The 19437-nt window shown below is 36.1% G+C and overlaps 1 long non-coding RNA gene across 1 annotated transcript in view; it reads left to right on the forward strand.

Moving 5' to 3' along the window:
- The window catches only part of LOC136026645 (uncharacterized), a 580251-nt gene that overhangs the window by 271673 nt on the left and 289141 nt on the right, over nt 1-19437 (forward strand). The window lies entirely within an intron of this gene.

Below are 19437 nucleotides of genomic sequence, written 5' to 3' on the forward strand. Positions count from 1 at the left end.
TTTAAGCTTTTGGGTTTGGAGGTTATTTTATATTATTATAAAAAAATATAAAATCTACCATTTAACCTTTTGGGCTCGGAGGTTATTTTATATTATTACAAAATAATTTAAAATCCATCATTTAACTTATTGGGCTCGGAGGTTATTTTACATTATTATAAAATAATATAAAAACTACCATTTAATCTTTTGAGCTCGAAGATTAGGAGCTTATCTGTAATTTTGTAAATAAATTGTATCGAATCTGTGTCATATTTGATTATTTTCAAGAAATATAGACTATTAGGCTTGAAATAGGAAGCTTTGCTTTTTCAATAAAACCAAATCACTATAATAATCAAGATATAATAGAAAAACTAATGAAAATAAACTGAACTTTCAATAGATAATTATTCCATAGATAGATAATAATTACATAGATAGATAAGAAATTATTTCAATAGATTATTTCAAAAATGTAATTAATATGACCTTAAGGAACTGTCAACTATTTGTGTTGAGGGGTTTGTAACTTCAATCAGTGTGATAACTATTAAGAGGCCTTTTGTGGGGGATGGGACAAAAGAGATTATACCTAAAATATTGCCAAAACAGTTTTGTTTTTGGCTAATACCAATATTTTCCTTAAAATATTACGCCCTTTTGTGAATACTTTCCTTATTGTTTTGATTTTTGGGCGAATGAGCCCCCTCCAAATTGTCTAGAATTGGCCCTTTCGTGTGAAGTGGCTCTGGGGAAAAAAATAATACATCGAAGGCTTATGTCTCTTTACTGCAGGCAACGCTAGAGTGTTGCCTTTAATATCCAGAATCGTGACAAATCTTTTTTTCTTTTTATGATGGCCAGGAACTTCTGAGTTTTAAGAAGATTTTACTACTAAAAATAATCCAGATAAAGTTACCATTCCTGAATCAGCTACAAATAGCAATTTTATCTCACCAGTTTTTTTTTACGCGTTTTCAAATATTTGGTTACTATGGAACGTGGTTTTCCTTTGCTAGGTTCCAGCTCCCGCTACAATCATGATCTTCTTTTTCAGAGTTTTTTTTTAGGATTTGTAGGTAAAAAGCTCAAATATTGATTCGTGAGATTGAATATGGTTTTTAGTTGTCATCAGAATTTAAAATTATGCTTGAATTGAAAGCATTTCAACGTTTTTTTTTGTTTTTTTTTCATTACCACTAATTTGCAAAAATTGGTTAAATGGAATTTAGGTAAAATAGAATCTTTTAAGTTGTGACAAATTTGGCAAACTTTTGACAAGTCTGGAAGGTGATAAAGGAAATCTGCACAGCTTCTTTTTTTTATTTGGATATTGCCCGGTATGGGACTCTAAATTTCGATGACCTAAAAAAAAATAAAATGAAACTGAAATAGAATTTAAAAAAATACTTAACTGAAATAAGATATTTACTTAGAATTAAAAAGTTAATCAATCAAACCTTAGAAAGCTTTCAAATTTCACTATTTTTTAATTTCTAGGTTTGCACAAAATTTGCCAGCGTGCTGCAAAGCCAAGTTCTTCTATATAGCCAAAGTATTAAAATTCATATTGAGTTTCTTAAAATACATTCCTAAATGCATAGTATTGAAAAACTATAAAAAAGAATACAATAAATTTCATACATATTCAGTTAGTTGATTATCACTGGCTCAAATCCCAAAAGGATATGGAGCCTACTTAATATTAAATAAAAAAAACAAGTTTTTTTAACTGAAAGTAAGGAGCGACATTAAAACTTAAAACGAACAGAAATTACTTCGTATATGAAAGAGGCTGCTTCCTCATCAACACCCCGCTCTTTACGCTAAAGTTTGACTCTGTCTCTCAATTCTTCTTTTTAAAACAGTAAAAAACTTTAGCGTAAAGAGCGGGGCGTTGATGAGGAAGCAGCCTCTTTCATATACGAAGTAATTTCTGTTCGTTTTAAGTTTTAATGTCGCTCCTTACTTTCATTTAAAAAAACTTGTTTTTTTTATTTAATTTCTGAACGTTTTTGAATCAATGCATGTTTTGATTTTGGCTCTCCGCAGAGGAATAATTAAAACGAAAGTTGCATATTTTTTTTTTGGCTTAATGGCTTTCTCATAATTTTGATCGAATGATTTTGAGAAAAAAAGAGCGGGGGAGGAAGCCTAGTTGCCCTCCGATTTTTTGGTTAATTAAAAAGGCAACTAGAACTTTTAATTTTTTACGAATATTTTTATTTGTAAAAGATTTACGTAACTTATAAATTAGCTTACGTAAAGAACTTTTGTATTCTCATATTTTTATTACATATATGAGGGGGTTCGCCCCCTTGTCAGATCCTCGCTCTTTACATTAAAGCTTAAATTTTGTCCCAATTCATTAAGAATGACCCCAGAATCACAAAAGCCGTAGAATAAATAGTTGAAATTACTAAAAATACTTTAACGTAAAGAGCGAGGTATTAGGAGGAGGTGAGCCCCTCAAATGGGTAATAATTTCTGTCTGTTTTAAGTTTTAATGCTGTTCCTTACTTCCAGCTGAAAGAACTTTTTCATATTTACTTTTTCATTGTGTTTTTAAATAATGCTAGTAAATCCTGCGCTCCCTTCATGGAGATTTTCTTCCCCCATGACAAATTATCGATGGAAAATTCCCCCAGCATATCCCCCTCTTCTCAACCCCTCCCCCAACCAAAAAATCCTCCTGAAAACGCTTGTACACTTCCCAATAACCATTACTATATGTAAGCATTGGTCAAAGTTTGTAACTTGTTGCCCCTCCCATTGGGACTGTGGGGGAGTAAGTCGTCCCCAAAGACATAGTTATAAGGTTTTTCTACTACGCTGAATAAAATGGCTATCTCAGAATTTTGATCCGTTGACTTTGGTAAAATAATTAGCGTGGGAGGGGGCCTAGATGCCCTCCAATTTTTTTGGTCACTTAAAAAGGGCACTAGAACTTTTCATTTCCTTTAGAATTAGCCCTCTTGCAACATTCTAGGACAACTGGGTCGATACGATCACCCCTGGGAAAAAAAACAAAAAAAAAAACAAAAAAACAAATAAACACGCATCCGTGATCTGCCTTCTGGCAAAAAATACAAAATTCCACATTTTTGTAGATAGGAGCTTGAAACTTCTACAGTAGGGTTCTCTGATACGCTGAATCTGATGGTGTGATTTTCGTTAAGATTCTATGACTTCTAAGGGGCGTTTCCCCCTATTTTCTAAAATAACGCAAATTTTCTCAGGCTCGTAACTTTTGATGGGTAAGACTAAACTTGATGAAACTTATATATTTGAAATCAGCATTAAAATGCGATTCTTTTGATGTAGGTATTGGTATCAAAATTCCATTTTTAGAGTTTTGGTTACTATTGAGCCGGGTCGCTCCTTACTACAGTTCGTTACCACGAACTGTTTGATACACGGCTGTTCCTCAGGAATCAGTGTATTATTTTCTTGATTAAAAATATTGGGTGGAGGGAAAAGAAATTTAGAAAGAAAGAATGCCTAAGAAGTTTATTCCTTTGTTGTTGTTTTCAGAAAATTTCGAAATACAAGTCTTGATTAAAGTTGCGTCGTTTGAACTTTCAAAAAGACTTAAGTGGGATATGTAGATTGTTACATGTAAAATAATACCTTGAATGCGAAAATAAGCTGTCTTTGGTAATATGTGCAATTTTGTAAAATGTGGTTTTCTTCCTCCGTCACTGAAAATGCGCCTGTGTTCAGCTTTGAAATGGTCCCAGGATCTCAGAGAATGTGTCATTTGTTATCCCTGGCCGCTTTCATGGCTGCCCGAGTAAAGGCAACCTATTGAGGGGTGAACCACTGCTCATGGTAGCCAAATATTTAAAAATGCTTTTTGAAAGAAAAAAATGTCAAGTGCGAACAAAATGCCATTTGAAGCTTGTTCTATGATGTCAAATATCTTAATGGCAAAGTTTGTTGGAAAAAAATACGTGAATTATTTAAGACAGCCTAAAAACCATAGAAAATGCCTTTAGGTTTAAATGAAAACTGCACAATTTGAATTTTGAAAAAAAATGAAAAAAATGCAATTTGAAAAAAATGCACAATTTCGAAAATCCTATAAAATCCAGGAAAGTTACAGCCCTTCACCCTAAGAAAAAGGAAAATCAGTTTTTGCATGGTTAGCACTGATGTGTCCTGTTTTTTTGTGGCTGGAGGGGGGATCCTAGCCGTCACCGACGGAGGAGTGCTACTAGATTTTGTCCTCCGCTTGATTATACAACAGTGTGAAAGGCAAGAGGGGGAAGGGGGTCTATTTCCCCCCCCCAGAGATTTGGGACTACAAAGTAATTATAAGGAAACCAAAGGAAAAAGAGCTGAATAGGGAAAAACCATAGAAAATGTGTACTGCCCCATTGTTGGCTACCTGACAATAGGTTTTTACCCTTAATAAGGAAGATATAAGCTTTAGTTTGTGACTGAGTGACCCTTTTCCAGGTTTCCACAAAAAAAATTCTATATAATTTGAGTGGAGTAAAAAAAAAAAACAACTAATTTTTCATAGTAATGAATAGTACTTAAATAATAATCCTTTTCAATAGCTAAAGTATAAAAGCCTAAGTATTAATAACATTCAATCGAAAAATCAGCTTTTTATGGTGATCCTAAATATGTACTTATTTATTAGTAATTTGTGCAGTTATTAGTACACAAGGAAGTTCGTATAATTATAGAAAACACAAGGAAAACAACTTAATGAGGGGGTAATTTCGGTAAAAATGTACCATCAATTTTTGTCCTCATTGCAAGAGTACCCATAAGCTGATATATGAAGCCACTATAATCAAAAATGTTTCTCCTGAAGGGAATTCTGGGAATTATTGTATTTTCCCTCTGAAAGGATGCGTTTTTTTCGTTTTTTTTTATTGTCTTTTTTTTGCCAGTAGTGATTGAATTGATCAAGTTGTAACTTTGAAAAATATTTAATTGTTACAGTTATCAAGTACAAACGCGTCGAATACATTGGTTTTAGTATTCAAAATTACATTAAAAATATTGAATTAAAAAAATAACTGATTTTCTTAATTTTAGTTTCAATGTCTTACATTTAACAAACTACTTTGATTATGCGTTACTTTTTATAAACATTTCAGTCTAAAGGCATTAAACATTTTGATGTTTGATAACCAAGTTCAAAAGTGTTGATATTGCAAAAATTATCCTTCCAACGCTTCGGCATTGCTCAACAGAGCTGAATGGGGGGAGTTTATATCTTAGTTTTTGTAAGTAGGCTATTGTTTTGTGTATTTATTTGTAATTAATTATTTTTTTTCATTTTTATATACTTTTACTTAAATTGAAATAGTTTGACATAGTTCCATGGCCATTAGGAAAATGTTTGTCTCTATGCTTCATTAAAAATAACAAGTTTTTTCAACTGAAAGTAAGGAGCAAAATTAAAACTTAAAGCGAGACTCAAACACTGTTCAGGCTACAGTTTTTCGGCACTTTAAAAAAAGTTACTTGTCGTTTCTAATTATTGTTCCTTTGTGCCTCATATACATAAAAATTTTGTTCGTTTTAAGTTGCTCCTTACTTTCAGTTGAAATTTTTTTTTTTTTAGATTAAATTTCTGATCGTTTTTCGAATAATGCCAGGATACCTGGCTCCACCTCCCCTTTTCCCTCCCCAAAGAAATATCCCCTGGGCAATTCTATTCAGATGAAAATTTACCCCGGACAAAATTTACCCCTAAAATTGAATCGGTAAAGAGAAAGCAAGACATATAAAGAAACTTCGTATAAGAATTCTGGCAAATTCACATAGCGTAAAACTTCCCATGAAAAGTTCACCCCCTGGAAAGTTTTCTCTCCAAGGAAATTTCTCCCTGAGCAAAGTCTTGCCGGCAGAAAATTCGTCCTCTCCTCCCCACCCGAAAAATGTATGAATGCTTTCCAATAACAATTAAAGCAATGGGTAAATTTTATAGCTTAAAAACATTTCCCGGGGGCTGTAGGTGTCATTTTATCTCTAAAGACATAGTTGTTGGGGTTTTCAACTGTGCTGAAGAATAAAGCTATCCCAAAATTTAGATCGAACGAGTTGTGGAAAAAATTGGCGGGAGAGGGGGCCTAGTGTCCCTCCAGTTTTTTGGTCACTTGGAAAGGGAACTAGTCCTTTTCATTTCCTTCAGAATGGGCCCTTTCTCGACATTTTGGGTCCACTGGTTTGATACAATCATCCCTGCAAAAAAAAAAAAACAAAAAAAAATGAACACGCATCTGTGATCTTTCTTCTGCCAAAAATTACATCTTCCACATTTTTGCAGACATGACCTAAAAACCTCTACAGTAGAGTTCTTTGGTACACTGAATCTGATGGTGTGATTTTCATTAAAATTCCATGACTCCAAGGGTGTCTTTCCCCTATTTTTTCGAAAAGCAGATAAATTTTTCTCAGGCTCATAGCTTTTGATGGGTAAGAATAAACTTAATGAAACGTGTATTTTTGAAATCAGCATATTAAGGCAAAACTTTTGATATGTGTATTGGTATCAAAATTCCGCTTTGAAAGTTTCGGTTACTCTACATTCTACACTCTACACCAGCTCAACCGGGGTCCATTTAATATTTTTGGGGGTCCACAGGTAAAACACAGCAAATGGAGGGTTCACAGTGATATTTTGGGGGTCCATGAAGAAAACCAACTCAGAACACTCTTTATTTAAAAAAAGTAAATTTCTACTGTAATTCACATTATTTTGAAAAAATTATATTTATAATTCTTTCATTATTTTTTATACTTTCTTTTAACTTATATATTCACTCATCAGTCAGTGAATATTTGTCTTACAGTTTTATTCCAGCACCACAAAATGAAACAAAACCAACGGGCCTCATACGTATGGATGTACTGTCAAATGATAGCATGAAACCATGTAAACTAAAAAGCCATCTAGAAAAGAAGCAAATAGGAAAGAAAGATAAACCAGAAGAATACTTTAAAAAACTTCGTGATGATTTCCAAAAAAGAAAAACGGTGCCTCAAGTGTTTGATAACAAAGTGAGTAAAATGAGCGATGGTTTCCTGGCATCATATGAAATAAGCAAAATAATTTGAAAGACCGGAAAACCCCATAATATTGGTGAAACAGTAATTCTACCCGCAGTTTCTGCTATAATTTCGTCAGTTATGAAACAAAATGCAATTGAAATTACTAATTCCATCCCTTTAAGCAACTCTTCTGTGTCACGACGCATTGATGAAATGGCAGAGGATGTAGAAAAACAATTGATAGCTCATTTGCAAGTGAAACAGTTTGCCCTTCAACTTGATGAATCAACTTTAAGAGATAATGAGGTCATTTTATTAGCATATGTTAGATTTAACAATGAAGGACCCAAAGAGGAAATGCTTTTTGCTAGAAGTCTTACGACAGACACAAAAGGTGAAACAATTTTTAATGAAGTTGCTACTTATTTCCAGGAAAACAATATCCCACTCAAAAATATAATTGCTTGTGCTACTGATGGTGCACCATCTATGACAGGTAGATACAAAGGTTTTATTGCACATTTAAAAAAAGCAGTCCCAGAAGTATATCGTATTAACTGTGTGATACACCGTCAACACTTAGTTGCAAAGAAAATGAATGCACGTCTGCATGATGCCCTTTCTGTTGTAATAAAAGTAGTAACCCATATTAAATCAAATTCACTCCGAGACCGCCTTTTTCGTGAATTCTGTAAGCAAAACGGAGAAGAGTTTGAGCAGCTTGTATTACATACAGAGGTGAGATGGCTATCAAAGGGGAATCCTCTTAAGTGTTTCATTGCACTTAGGGATTCTATTGTTTCCTTTCTTGCTGAAAAACAACTTGGAGCAAGCCTACTTGCAAGTAAATGTGATCCATGTTTTACTGATCAGATATATTTGAAAAATTTAATTCACTTAATAAACAGCTCCAAGAAAACAATTCTGATCTGATATCTAGTAAAAGTGTTATTGCTGCTTTTCTAAGAAAACTACAGCTGTATAAGAATAATATCAGGCGTCGTGCATTTGAACAGTTTCCTTGTTTGGCCTATGTTAGCAGCGATTTGCAAGATGAAGATCTTGCATTATATGGTGAATATTTGGAAAATATACATGAAGATATCCAAACTCGGTTTAGCGACCTACTCGAGATGGATATACCGAGTTGGGTTTCAATTCCTTTCGAAGTTAATGCTGCCGAAATAGAATTATCTTTGCAAGAGCCCCTCAGCGAATTACAAAGTGATAAAATAATGCGTGCAGAATTCAAAGATGGAAAGTACAATATATGGAAAACGAACGATGTTGCTACAAAGTATCGTTTGCTCTGGGATAAAGCACAGTTCTACGTTATTGCTTTTCCTACATCTTATCTTGTTGAAGCGGGATTTATTCGTGTTTCTCAAATGCTATCAAAAGCTCGAAATAGACTTGACATTGTGAAAAGGGATGATCTTCAACTATCATTAACATCGATAGAACCAAATATAAAGAAACTCGTTGAGAAGCATCAACCACAGGGATCTCATTGAATATACTTGCCTTTTCCTTTTTTTCAATCACACACTTAAATTCAACTCCTTTTTTAATCCAGTTTACATAAATAATGTTGGGTGAATTAAACTACCTGAGGAGCTCTACTCTCCATGAGCTCGAGTTGCTTGCCCATGGAAGAAACAATGTAATATTGTAGTTATTATCAAAATAATAGTAATAAGAACAATAATTATTATTATTATAGTTGAATATTTTATTTGTATTAAACTAGTTTTCATTTAAAAATAAAGCTTAATCGTTTACTATTTCTTTGATAATTAAAACCTTAAAATTTATATTAGTGAAGAATAGAAAATTGTCCTTATGTCCAATAGCTATGAAGGGGTCTACTAAGATAAAAAGAAGGGAATAGGGGTCCATGGGTAAAAAAAAGGTTGAGAACCACTGCTCTACACTCAACTCCTTCCTTAACACACCTCAATAAAAATAAATCATTACCTTTATTATTTTAATATCAATTTAATCTATCAACTATGTTTCCTATTACATTAATGATTAAAATCATGTTTAGAAACCACTTCATTGTTCACCAGCCTTTTAAATTGCTAAAATTACTATTTTTGAGATTGTCATTCAATGAATTCCATAGCTTAGCCCCTCAAAAAAATAAGAGAAAACCCTGACCTAGTTGAAATTAAATTATTAACATAAGCCTCTCGACACGTTTCAGAAGGGATTAAATTAGCAAATATTCTAATAATTTGCAAGACTCGGACTGGATGAAGAATTGAGGTGAAACTTCCCAGCCATATTGAACTACAATACAAAATATGGGGGAATTAAATTAAAATATAACATACGGATTTTTTCCTTCAGAAAACAATGTTTGAGTTTACGAATCATGCCAAAATTTTTGGCTAATATATTTGAAACTGACAATATGATCTTTAAATGAGAGTGATTCATCAACAATAACACCAAGACATGGAACGCTTGAAGTGCTCCACATTGGAAGGCCCCCAGCTTTAGCTGAAGATATCCATGTATTGCAATTACGAGAGCATACAAAACCACAAAATTTGACTTATTATAATTAATAGTAATCTTATTGCACCTCATCCACATAGATATCTTTTGAATAATATTAGACATTTTTCCAACATCGACGGAATCTCAAGCGCCATCAAGATACATAGTCGCTGCTTACTCGAACACGTTTTGTTTTACCCCAACGAACGCATCATTGAACAGACACTTCTTGTTGAACCCTTATCAACATCGCCTAGACGAAAAGTAGGGTAATTAAAAAATTGGAGGTCACTTGTTATTCAAGATCTGGAGTCTACTGGAAGTTTACAAACATTCGGTCACAAATTAGACAAGCACTGGCTAAAGTTTACCAAAGAATTAGTACATCACCGGCCAATGAACTCAAAAGCTTTGTTTGGATGCCGGTTGGTGCGGAACGGCTTTCCTGCTTTAAGCACAGGTAGGTAAGTATCGAGACACTGGAACAACATTGAGAGATTTTTAAGGGCTCATAACTAAATAGAATCACCCTATCACTTATCCGCAATGTCTTCAGCATATGAGTTTTCATGCACAAAAAAACTTGTATGTTCGATATTCTGAATAGGTGTTAACTGGCTTGGGCTAAGCCAATGACAGTTGCTATTTTTCCATTCAATATGCTCTATTCGACGTGAAATGCTCATGTCATCATTTCTGACTTTCAGTTTTAGAAGTATTCTTTACTTTTATTCCTACTCGCCTTATTTCGTCCTTTTTTTAGTCCAAAAGAGAAGTAATGGGGTTTTAAGATTTATTATGTGTTCCCTCCATACCACAGGTAGCCCATCAGTGCTAAACAAAACTTTATCTTTGTCCTCCAGGGAACACTCAATCTCTGCTTCGGAATCAGAAATTTTGTACTTACTTTGACTTACTTGACTTAAGTTTCCTGCCGGGCACTGCTCGGCGTAGAGAGTGACGTCTGCCTCCTCCACCCACTTCGGTCCATGGCGAGTATTTGCTCTTCGCCCTGTCTGATGTTTGCCATCGCCAAGAACTCGGACAGGCTGTCGGACCAACGTTTCTTCGGTCGGCCGCGAGGTCGCTTCCAACCAACTTTGATAGGTTCGAAGTCATAGATCGTCTTTGCGGGTAGATGTGGTGGCATTCGAAGCAGATGCCCGAACTATCGTAAGATTTTCTCGGCTGCTTGAGTCGAAAACCAAGACTGCTTTGTGAGCTGCAGAAGCTTTTCATTGCTGACGAAGTCGGACCATCGTAGGCCCACAATCCTCCTCAGGCTCTTTGCAAGAAATACGTCTATTTTCTTGAAGGTTGCAGCTGATGCTTGCCATGTCTCAGCTCCGTAAAGTATCACAGAGCCAACTAGAGCGTTGAAGATCCGCAGTTTCGTTGTGCGACTGATATTTGGTTTTCGCCAGAGGTGACTATTCAGTCTACCTATGACAGAACACGCTTTAGATAATCTTGCCTGCAGCTAGGGGAGAAGTGAGCCATTTGAAGAAATTACGGAGTCCAGGTAGGTGAAGTCTTTAACAGCCTCGATGCTAGTGGTGCTGTCCAGCCTAACTGGAGAGTTAACAGCAGGAGAAGACGAGTCTATGGCCATAATTTTAGTTTTGTTCCAGTTTATACGCAGTCCTACTTTGGCAGCCTCTTCTTGCTGAATTCGGAGCGCTTCCAGCAGCTACTCCATGGAGTCCGCTAGAATGGCCAAGTCATCGGCAAAATTGACATCTGTGATGGTATGATCTCCGAATTTGAGCCCAAAGCTGAGACGTGAAGTGGTTTTCGTCATAAGGTAATCTATGATGACATTGAAGAGCCCTGGGGCCACTGCACATCCTTGGCGCACCCCTGTCCTGATTTGAAAGAACGGGCTGCGCCGACCATTTACTTGTAGACAGCTCTCCGTCCCATGGTGCAGCGCCTTGAAAAGTCTACAATATTTCTCGGGCAGGCCAGTCAGCTCTAGAATCTACCAAAGAGCTTTTCGATCGACTGAGTCAAATGCAGCACGGAAGTTAACGAAGGCAATAAATGCTTTCTGTCGGAACTCTTTGGTCTTCTCTACTATTTGTCGAATCGTGAAAATCTGCTCGATGGTTGAATGATCCGACATAAAACCAGATTGCTCCAGTCGCCAGATTTTTCGAATGATGCTCCGATATCGATCCAGCAGGACCATTAAAAACAGTTTGCCAGGGACTGACAGTAGGGTTATTCCCCGGTAGTTGGAGCAGTCGCTTCTCGAGCCTATTCTCTTCCATAAGGTGATGATGACACCCTTCCGCCAATCCTCGGGAATTATCTCTGTTTGCCAGATTGTAGAGAACAGGGTGTGTAGAAACAGGAGCATTGTAGGACCTCCATATTTTAGCAGCTCTGAGGTTAAGCCACAGATACCAGTAGCTTTATTATTCTTGAGTCTTTTTACTGCATGTCCAATTTCTGAGAGGCTGAAAGGCTCATCTGGAGGAACATCTGTTCCAGGTCTTTGACTGTAAGGTTGGCTGGGACTATCATTAGGAGGCACAGACGGACCAGTATTGTTGAGGAGCAAACAAAAGTGGTCCTTCCACCACTCAAGACAAGAACCTTCGTCAGAGAGAAGTGCACCATCCCTGGACAGGACGGGACCCAAGGTGGGAGTTTTATTTTCAGTGAGGTCTAGGAGATGCTTGAATAGGCTGCCCATGTCTTTCTTTTTTGCAGCTAGGTCAATTTCATTGGCTTTCCTTGCAACAAACTGGGTTCTATCCCGGTGAATGAGTCTGTTCCGCACTCCATTGAGCCTCCGATATGTGGTCATGTCCTCAAGAAGTCTTGCCTTCCGTCTTTGCTCTATGACTTGCAGTGTTTCATTAGTTAGCCACGATTTCTTTGGATAACTCCTCTTGCCGAGCACTAGTTTTGCTGCTTCCCTGGTCTGCAATTTAAAATGCTTCCAGAGATCTTCGCTGCTATTAAGTGAGCCAAGGGCCTCGAAGCGATTCGATATCTCGATGCTATACTTCTGGCGAGTATCTGGTTCCTTTAGTTTCCCAATATCTGCAGCGACGGATTTTCTTTTCGATCGTTGTGCATGGAGGCGAAGCCTAAGATCGGTACACACAAGCCTATGGTCTATGTTTCCAAGCTCTGCTGATCTGTAAGCTCTGCGGTTCTTCACTAATGATCTCCAGCGTTTAGAAGTAATGACGTAGTCAATCAGCTTTTTTGTACGACCGTTATTACTATACCACGTGTACTGATGAATAGTTTTGCGTTGGAAGTAGGTGTTTGCAATGTAAAGGTCATGAGATCGGCACAGTTCAAGTAAGTGGAGCCCATTGTCGTTAAGTGGGTATACAGGACTAACTGCGCCACGCCATAAACCCATATCATCGCGCACTGTCGCAATGAAGTCACCAAGGAGAACAGTTATATCATGGGGGGGGGGGGGTACTGTTGCAAGGCATCTGGACAAAGCAGAGCAGAAATCCTTTTTAGTTGCATCATCAGAATCGTTGGTCGGGACACAGCATACGATGACTGTGATCTTGCCATGCTTGTGTCCAAAGCGAGCCTTCATTAATCTGTCCGATACAGCTTCGTTTAAAAATAAGGCCTTTCTTGTAAGGCTATTTAGTGCAAGGCCAACACCATTCCTTCTCGAGCTTCGTCCAGACCAGAGCAATGAGTCACTGTTACCTATTTGCTCTTCTCTACTTCCGGTAAGACGTGTTTTTGTATGACCTGCAATTCACACTTTATTCTTGCGAAGTTCTTCAGAGAGTAGGTTCTTTGACGCAGGTGCATTCAAAGTCAAGACATTCCAGGTGGCTATTCGTAGCCCCCTTCGGTCCATAGGGTTTAGTCTGTCAGTCTTTCTGACGTTGTCAGCATGTCCGTTGACGCGCGATGGTCGAGATCTTAAAAGGGAATCAGGGTCTGAGGCTACATTGTCACTTTTCGTAGCACTTAATTTTCGGGTGGAGGGTCGCTAGCCCAACCGACTCTAGGCCTGGAATCTGATTAGAGCTAGGTTAAACCTAGGTACTAAGATTCCCGGGGTGGGCTCCACCCACCACAGGAGGTTGTGGCCGTCCTGATCGGAGTGTTTAGTTAGGGGAGAAACCCCATATCCAAAGGCACGTGGTCAGCAAACAGAGTCTGACTCATTCCGGACGAACTCTATTCACCTCCAAAAAATTTTGAACGTGGCTTTTGAATTGATAACAACTCTTTTTGTACAAATCAGACCGAGACTTTGTCGAGAAGTCTTCACCTTATGAAAACAAATTTTTACGAACCAGCAGAGACCTCAGCAGACGACAGTTCCTTGATTGGTAGAAAAACACTGATCTCAAACACGAACTTTCGTCAACGGAAAATTGTTGATGTACTTCCATTTCTTTTCTAGTTGAAGCTAAAAAGAATTTGAATCTGATAAAATTGCCAGTTATGATCAAAGTTAATTTCAGTAGAAACCTTATCTACTCAAAATTGCTTGAAAGTAAAAACTCTTAATGAACCAATAAAATGTAGAATTGTATTGCGGCTCCTCCTCCGCGCACAAATCAAATTAGATTGTTTCTAGTAGGTTTTTTTTTATTTCAAACTAGGTCATTTTTCAATATGATAAAAAAATTTCAACTTCTCTTATTTCAGTACACCTTCAGACGTGGCATCAACTTATAGCTTTATCCTTGTGGAATTAACTGAGTTTGCTTCAGGTTCCGTTGGAAAATCTGTAAGAGACGCCCTTCATACGTTTTCGACGCCACTTACTCCACCACAGCCATTCAATAGTGACTAATTTATTTTTTTGTTAGTTATTTTGTGTTTTTTCTGTTTTCATTCCTCATTTGGGTTGTTTTATTTTCCTCATGGTTACTGTTTTTATTACATGCATGAATTGAAAATAAAGTATATGTTTTCAAAACTGGGATCTTTAAGTCTTATGCCACATGGTGCTCTAGCACTGTGGATTGTCGTGCCCGCAACTTAAAGGATAAAGATCCTCCATACCCATTAATAACAGAAAGTACGTTGAAATTGACGTTTCAGTTGCTGGGTCTATTTTACATTGACAAGTAACAAGCCACTTTCAACCTTGCGGCAACGGAAATCGAACCCCATGCCCCATCTTACCAAATACATTATCGATCCACTGTGTACCCTAAGGATGTCTATATCTTCGACGATAAAAAGATTTCGCCGCCAAATAAAAAAAATAAAATAAAAAAAAAAATATTATAATGTTTTGCTCATGGATATGAATGAAAACAAAGCTGGTATAGGAAATTGCAGCGGATATTTTAGATTTAAAGACGATTATTTATTGCTATCTGTTTAAATATATAGTTTTTTCGTGTTTAGATACATCAGTGTAACTGACTAGGAAGATTTATTAAGAATTTTAGATTTTATAACTAGTAGGAACATAGTAATAGATTGGTATGATGACCACTATAGGTAAACATAATCTAAGATGTCAGAAAGTAAACTTTTCTTTGGATCCAAGTCTCTTTACTGAAGTATGTCACAAACTCTTGTTAGTACCTCATGATCAGAGTTCATTTTATTGCATATGTTTTTGATCTAATAGGTCTTTTTACTTTTACTAATAGGTCCTAAATTATACTGTCAGTGGGGGCCCTTGGATCAATCTCAGGTAAGAGATTGTTCAATTTCATGTTCAATTTCGGTAAAACGCTGTTTTGTATTAATAACACCAAAGACCACACTACTTTTCCATCATAAAAAAGCAAGAGATATTTAAAACAGGTACTATTTGCAAATAGAAACTAGTTAAGTGAATATTTCGTCTGCATGTCATGCTGCCATCTTCAAAAAAGACATCTTCTATAATGCAAAAATATTAAGATAAATAGACCCCATTTTATGGATGCATTTTGCCAAAGATTATGCTTTTTGATTATCCACATCTGGCCCAACAACAGCCAGGTTGTCCTCAAACAGGATGGGAGGAGGTTGGGGTGGAGGAGTAGCACGCGCAGCTGTGCTGGTCTGGTGCTGCTGTGAGTTCTTAATAGTAGCATTTTCTCTTCAAAATATATTTTTAAAGAAAAAATGATAACTATCTTGCAAGAATGCACAAAAGTACAATGACATTTTCCCCATATATTTATCTAAATGAATTACATATCTAATGAAAATCTAAATGAATCACATGAATATCTTCATGAATTATCTGTAAATAAAGACGCTTCATTTGACCATCAAGCAGTAAGAATGTAATTAGGAAATCCGATATTTATAGGCGATCACGCTGCAATAGAGGTGGTGAGAGAAAAGTAAGCAGAAGGAGCGGGGGGGGGGTGAGAGAGTTTATGGCCGTGGTACTCGTCAGGCTTGCCCCTTAAATTGCAGGGACAAGGTAGACAGCCTTCAACGCTTCCCTCATTTGTCTCGTAAGGAAGCCCCAGAAGAATGGTGGTTTTATACATGTGTTTCCAGTTTTAAATTTTCTGGAGCGGAACATTACAAAACTGAAAAGATACAGATATCAAGATTGCATCAAAAAATTTCGCAAAAGGTGTGATAAAGCAGGCACAGGAAGTGTGCAAAAGTGCCTTGAAATTTGATGTTCTTGAAAGGCGCAGGACTTCGCATCCAAGCGTAACATTTTTGGCAGATTTCCATGATCTGTTGAGTGGTACGTATGTTTATTACTAACAGAACTTTCGCAGAAAAAAAAAAAAAAAAAAAAACGTTGCATTTTTAAGTAGTCAAAAATTGGAGAGCAACTAGGCCTCCTCCTTCAGTCTTTTTTTAATCAAAATCATCCGATCAAAACTATGAGAAAGCCATTTAGCAGAAAAAAATATACCAATTTCATTTTGATTACTCATGTGCAGTGAGCCAAAATCAAACATGCATTAATTCAAAAACATTCAAATATTAAATAAAAAAACATGTTTTTTTACTGCAAGTAAGGAATAACATTAAATCTTGAAACGAACAGAAATTACTCCGTATACGAAAGGGGTTGTCCCCTCCGTAACGCCTCCCTCTTTACGCTAAAGTTCTTTCGTTGTTTTAAAAAATAGAGTTGTGACAGAGTAAAAACTTGGTGTAAAGAGCAAATCGTTGCGGAGGGGAAAATCCCTTTCATATATGGAGTCATGTCTGTGCGTTTTAAGTTTTAATGTCGCTCCTTACTTGCAGTTAAAAAAACTTTTTTTTTTATTTAATAGCCAAAAGACTTGAGTCATTTGTTGTTTACTGAAAACTCAAAAGATTGCTTACACTAAAATTTTTGCTTAGCCAGATGATTTTCTGTAAATTAAATTGAAATATTCTCTTTTTGCTAACATATATACAACTTAGAAAAAAAAAGTAACTTTAGAATAATTTGCTTTTCTGAATTTTCCTCACCTTAACCCAGCGTCAGTATTGCTAGTCTTGGTTTATAGTGTATTTGTATACCTATCTATCTATCTGTCTATATAAAAATAAGTTGTATGTATGCATGTTTGTTTGTTTGTAAAAAGAGGGTTTGCATATGATGTCATTATAAGTATGTAAGGCTTTGTTATGCACAGACAATGGGACAGCAAAGAATGTTGTATATTCGCAAGTTTTATGTAGTGAAAACATATATATATATATATATATATATATATATATATATATATATATATATATATATATATATATATATATATATATATATATGTCTTAAAGCGGGCGAGCCTATTAGGCATAGGTAACATGCTCGCCTTTTAGTCCAAGCAAATCCAGCTCCCCCCCCCCCCTTTGCATAAAAGTCCAGTCAACATTGTCTTTCATGAGTCAACCCGGAAATCTCAATCATCCCTATAGTTCTTTGAATATCTACTTTAGTTTTTTGCCCCAAGATGGATGGATGAAATGAATGATAGACTATCTATCAAAAAGGGAAAATGACATCATTTTTATACATCCCTGAAAAAAGGGTTATGCCAGTCACGCCTCTCACTCAGACTATCAACTTTCTTGGGGTTTTCTCCAATTAGCCATTGATGGCAACTTGATTTTAATTCAAAAATCAAATTTATGTATCTATATTTCTTGAAGCATTACTATGCAACAGTTAAATTTTGATTTGAAGAATCATCTCTGAGGGGATAGTAGCCCTAATCATATGTAGGTAACTCTGGATATGCGTTTAAGGAGGAAGCTGATGGACATAAATTAAATAAAAATAAAACAAGTTTTCTTTTTTCCAATTTGGATGATTCTCCACAGAATCTGCCTTTCAACTGAGTCAAATACCATTTCAGAGTATATAAAGCCAAGATATATTTTATTTCTAAACTCACGAGATTCTTGTATCATCACACATAGGACAAAGAGAAGGTCAGCACAGGGCCCACTGGGCTGAAAACCATGTTTTTCTTCCCTCAGATAATGATCCTGGATGAAGCTTATCCTGTTCAGCAGGATTATTGACAGGAGTTTCCTGGTATTAATAAGAGATTTATTCTAGTTTTGCATTTAGATGCATCTCCTTTCTTGAAGACTTTAGTGAGGTTGCACCTTTTCTAATCCTTGGTAATTTCTTTGTTAATCCATATGACATTCATGGAACCTATCCACATGACAAGACGGTTCTGAATAACTCTTTAAGGAGGTTTTAGGTGTCTTTTTAGACATTCTGTCTTTGCCAGGGGACTTTCCAGACTTTACCTTCTTTTAAGCAGCCATTATTTCTTCAGGCTATGGAAGTTGAACACTTAGGTTAAGGTCTAGGAGGGAGACTGGATTACTAGGCAGGGTAGCTGACGGGGTCTGTCTAACGGAATACCAAAGTGGTTTACCCAAAACTTGTTTGTCTTTTCCTGTTCAGTAACCACTTGACTAGACCAGTCTCTCACTGGTCCTTCAGATTTATGACGTTTCCCAGTAATTTCATTAATGATCTTGCATGTTGTCCTAAAGTCCCCTTCTTTGCGAAGTCTTCTATTTCTCATCTCTTTTTTTTTTCTTTTTGGACTTCAATGTACTGTCTCGTGTCTCATCAGACAATCTTTTTAACAGCTATGAAAAATATTATAGCTGATTGTATTCATCGTTATGGTAGATGTTTGTCTGCAGATCAGCCAAACTGGATAGGAGCTGCAGATTTCTTTTACTATTGCTTATATCTTAATTTGACAACATGCACTGTTATTTGTTGTGTCTTTTCATCCCCAGGGTTTCTTTAGGGGAGTGCCAATACTATCAAAACATCATCAACATTCCTATAATCTTTTAATTCCTACCGTAAAGAAAACAATAAGGCAAATAAGCGAAAAAAAACAACGTACTATTCATCTCTGTAAAAACTGAAATTTTTACTAGGCAAAAGGGAGATGGAAGATATTTTCAAGATTCATGCCGTTGTTTATATTACATATCAATGAGGATGAAGGTTGATCTCACATATGGCCTTATCTAGACTAATCTTAGATGGAACTCTTTCCATGTAAGGGCAAATAAAAAAGCCGACTTGTTTTTTTTTGCTGTAAAATGGATTATATTATATCCACTTTTGGCTTTTTTGTGTATGTTTTGTTGGTTTTGGCTGTTGTTTCCTGATGTTGATCAATTACAACCTCATTCATATAAATATTGCTGTAGTATCATTAAATGAAGTAGTTCTTTCCCTTTTCTTTATTCTTCTGTTGCATGGAAACATTGAATACTTTGCTGTTTGATTTTCCCTCTCTTTTACTATTGATTTGATTCTTTCTTTGGTGAGTTTAGGCTTCAGGATTGCTTTATAATAAACAGTCCTGAAGGATAAACAAATTGGCACTCAGAGTGGAATCCAAATTTCAACATTTTCCCCTTGTATTTGTATAATTATGACAAGACCATTTATTCTCAAGTTAAAATATTATAGCAAGAAAATGATAACTCCTGCTGTATTTGTAACTTTTTAGAATAACGTAT

Source organism: Artemia franciscana, chromosome 4 (genome assembly GCF_032884065.1).
Source record: "Artemia franciscana chromosome 4, ASM3288406v1, whole genome shotgun sequence".
NCBI lineage: Eukaryota > Metazoa > Arthropoda > Branchiopoda > Anostraca > Artemiidae > Artemia > Artemia franciscana.